General features: G+C 37.9%; 1 long non-coding RNA gene across 1 annotated transcript; it reads left to right on the forward strand.

The window, feature by feature from the left end:
• LOC107277396 (uncharacterized) lies at window positions 1-3,045 on the forward strand. Its single transcript, XR_001547458.3, has 3 exons — window positions 1-325; window positions 2,011-2,103; window positions 2,723-3,045. It is a non-coding gene; the product is annotated as an uncharacterized lncRNA (long non-coding RNA).
• Window positions 3,046-4,656: the final 1,611 nt, after the last annotated feature.

Here is a 4,656-nt window from a genome sequence, read left to right on the forward strand (position 1 = left end):
GGGTCCCAGCGCGGCAGCACCTCCGACTCGCCGTCGCCGGTGTTGGGTGGGTCGCGACGGCGTTCTCTCCCGCCGCCGCCGCCGGTGACCTCGTGCCCCCACCCGATACTCCCCGGCAGCCGCTCGTGGACCAGATCGACAGTGTCGCCTGAGAAGCCAACCCTACGGCTACAGCCACTGAGCCACCCTGACATGAGGGCGAGCGCCGGGAGAACGGAGGAGAAAAAAAAAAGAGAAGAAAACCTCCGTTCCCGGCGACGGAGGAGGTCAGCGTCAGCGGCGGCGGCGTCGTTCCGATGGCCGACGGGCCTGCCACGGACCCACGGTGAGTGTTGGGGAAGACGATGGTGGCGCTCTGAACAGTGAATGCCTTTTGTCTTCGTTTACATTGGAGGCGATTGCGAAATTGCATGTTAATTTCCACTAAATTTTGCAGCTTAATTTCAACATATGTAACGCGCATTGATGCCATGAGCGGATGAATCCAAACCTCATCCACTATGAAATGGGGAATTAATGATTTGTACAAGTTCTTGTCTGCACAAACTGAAGCTGAAGTTTGTTGTTCCTTTTTTATCATCAGGATGTTAATTAGAAGAGAATCTGGTTCCTTTTGGAAAAAAAAAGGATTAAAGATGCATACTAGGTTATACTAGGTTAGTACTGATTATGCAGCTCAAGTGTCATGCCTATGTGCAAGTCAGAGTATCAGACTCTATTAAATGTTTGATATTGGATAATGCAACTATGCTTAAAAAACTGCGATGATTTGGCTAAGAGACTATACTTTATTGGATAGTGTTAATATCATAATAAAGCTAAAAGCAGCATGGGGACCAAGGGGTAGTTTAGTTTACTATTAACGGAAAACGGTTAAAACCTGGTTGATTCTGTACTCAGGTCCCAGGAAGGTCATGCAGAGTGCAGATCTGATCAGCCAGCCCTTCCAAACACCATGGCATCAATAGTTAGACACCAAGCTGTAAAGCAATACCTAGCATGTTTGAGAAGACAATGATCCATAGAAAATTATTCCTGTTATATTTGCTTGCTATGGAGAAAGAGGCTATCTGGCTGGATAGGGCTGGAAATCTTGACATTGTTTTTATAATTCATTGTGTCAGACCCACTAGATTGGAACAGAAGTAATTGTAAGATTCAAACCAGATTCACCCACCCGCAAAAAGAAAACAAAGAATATTCATTTTGGTTTTTTCAGGTTTTTCAAAATTCAAAGAGAGTGTAGGCAAGAACATTTTAAGGTGTATAACTGGTATTAACTGTTATGGATATACCCTTTTCTATGATTAGCTTTTCACAATTCATTTCTGAATATATGCATATGCTAGTGTTTTCTGTTTTCGGTTATGGTTGGAGTTGTATGTTAACTCTATAATTGCATAGAGAAAATAAAGGTCACAAGTTGAATTAATGCTGTCAGGCTTTATTTCATCCATCAATTGTGGGTTTACCATGTGCTATATGTTTCTTCTACCTTTTATGTAGAACCCATGAATTGTGCATTAGTTTTACTTAGACTAATACTAAATGTGGTCTCTCTCTTTTTTCCTGTTACCGTATAACATTAGTTTCTTCTATGAATATATTTCATTTTTTTTACTAATTACAATTTCACTTGATGCTTCATACCATATGGTGAAAAATCACAATTTCTTGTGCCTACTAAAACAAAAGACTGAAGTACTTATGTGTTAGTAACCTGTAGAGAACTGAATTGGTATCTATTCTTATCCATTACATGTGCCAGTGTAGTACAAACTACAATCAGAAGATTTTCTACACAAATTTTCACGGAACAAAATGGAAGTCAATATTCACTAGTCCTCTGCTATGGTGGAGTACACATGAAATACCATAATCATTTTCTGGCCTAGGAATAGCTTGTATTTCAAATTGTTGGAACCACCTTTTACACTGAAGTTGTTCAGCTCTTTTCTACTTGCAAACATGGTAAAGCTAATTAATTCTATTTCCTGCAATAAATTGCAGGTCTAATGGAATGTATATTCAGCTCTTTTGAGGAGGCTGGTGGTCTAGTTAACTTGTGTCCTCTCAAAAGGAAAAATAAAAGAAAGAACAAAGGTATCATATGAATTTGGAAACACGTCGAACTGACTGCTTACCATATCATATATATGTTTTTTCAAACAACCGTTGCATACCTGCTTTTCTTTTCTCTTGCATTTATCTCAGAAGAATGTATCCAGATCAATTGTTAATTATGCCTTATACAACATACTCTGGGTCAACTAAAATATGAATGTCATTAAAGATCTTTGGTGGAGAACTAACCAAACCAAGAAGTAGCGCCAGAAACACAAAAAAAGTATATTATTTCAAGAAAACAAAACATTATTATCTTTCTGTATGAGAGGCAACTATCTCAACTATCCAACAAGAATAATTATATGTCACTCTTTTCCTCCCCTTTGCTTGGTTGAAGTTGCACATCATGGGAATAGAAACCAAGGACGTGATTCCAACAAAAGAACAAAGATTTCTAAGTAAAAACTTACAGTTTTGCAGCTACCACAGAACAAAAGAGGACATGAAGTGATATTGGCTCGGCTCACCTCCAGCGCTGCATGCAGTTTGCTGTTGCTGAGATGAGCCAAGTCAATACCATGCCATGTCTTCCTGTTCTTTGCCTCCCTTCGTCTGGATGCTTCTTCAACTTCATTACTTGCTTCATCTTTTATAGAGCAGCTTTGAATAGTTTATGGCTACAACTACAAGGGTCATGTGTGGTGCAACTTGGGCTGAAGACTGGGGTCTGGGGATTCAGACTCAAGATCCTGACGATGATGGAATGGATGACAATCCCCTTTTATGCGATAGAAAGGTTCAGATGGTCAGTTCTTTTAGTCGCATTTTTCATTAGGCTTTTTATATTATTAACTTCTTATTTGTACCAAATACTAAATTGTTCAAATTTCAAATGTTTGTCCCAAAAAACACCAGCTGGATTGTTGACTGTGTGGTTTGCATGCATCATTGGAATCAATCAAACATTAGCATCCATTAAAAAACACAGTGAACTTTGAAAAATCCTCCATGGTCCAATTCTTGCTGGAAAGAAAGCAACAAGAATGCAGCACTAGTGTGTTGTGAAAACGAAGCGTCTGCTTTGTTTCCTTCCCTTTGACATGGTCAATACTGTAACTAAAAATTTCCAGGCCGGCTGTAACATTGTCCTCTTGTGAACATGACCTGGAGATAACGTAGAATAGCTTGAGCACAGCAAACCGACCAATGTTACCAATGCACAAGCACAATGCACTGTCTCATCAATTGATTTATTTTGGTCACTTTACATACTTTTTTCTGGGTGGCTGCTATGGGGGCTTGCCAAGCACAACTTTCACGCTACTGCCATCGGTCACTGAAACCTGTTTTGGAATAATGTTTTTGTAATCACGATAATAAGCTTTGGATATTATAAAACTTTAAAGCACGTTTTGAGACAAACACATGATTTTTATGCAGCAAAACATAAACATTTAAATAGGCATCAGTGTTTAAAGCTTTAAAATTTTGATTAGGACATATTCAAAGCTGAAACATGTTTTCATTACTGGAGCGAGTACACATCAGCTTGGCAAAAAGACAGTGTTATACATATGCGTCAGATGACATATGTATGCATGCATTTGTTCTACTAGTCATTTGTACGTTTGAACTTAGATTTTCTATCATACAGAAAAGATTTTTTAAAAAACATAGCTTTAGTTATCTTTAGTTGCTTCAGTCTGTAAAAGAATGTGCCGGTAATATGGTGGTTATCTCTCTACCACTTCAAAATTTGAGTTGTGGTTTTTTTATTAGGAGGGTTATGCTTGTATATGTTACATAGGATCTTGTGTTGAGGATTGGACCTCTGGGTCATGTATGTCTTGCACAAAGATTCTTCATGTATTTCTTATTCATCATCTGCAAACTATATTTCGAATCGAAAATTAGAATGAATCAACATTGCATGTTGATACTCTGAATTCAGAGCTTTGTGAACCGTGTACATTTATTTAAAAATAACAGGGTAACTTCACTGTAATTAATAGAACATTAATTAATCATCATTGCAAAGTGATCTATGGAAAATTCCATTGAATTTAAGAATAATAGGTGTTGTGAATATCAGTTATATACTAGTAAGTAGTTAGAAATAGGATGATTATGAGCAATATTTAGTAAACTAGGATTTTTTTACTTTATTTCCACAATTTCTCCAATCCATTGCTCTCTTTGTTTTTTGGCTAATTACAAGTATATGCACATATGTGTGTGTATCATCACGTACACACGCTTAAACAGATGCATGCGTAGGGATAAATCCATGAACCATTAAAATTTGCCATCGAAGTGCACTCATGTATGCATAATTTGAGACACCAGGATTTGAACTTTGATCAAATGATTTTGAAATTGGTGGGGGTAAAATATTGTCAAGAGAATATACAAGCATAGCTAGGTTGAAGTCCTACATTGCATACATCACCCCTGTTGACACTAATGAGAATCAAAATAGTTTAGACCTACCTCCAGATCACCACTGTGAACTTGCTATGCCATACCATCGAATGTGAACCTCAAATTGAGGTATATAATTATTAACGTGTATACGGTTTCCCCACAGCT

This window comes from Oryza sativa, chromosome 7, assembly GCF_034140825.1.
Source record: "Oryza sativa Japonica Group chromosome 7, ASM3414082v1".
Lineage (NCBI taxonomy): Eukaryota > Viridiplantae > Streptophyta > Magnoliopsida > Poales > Poaceae > Oryza > Oryza sativa.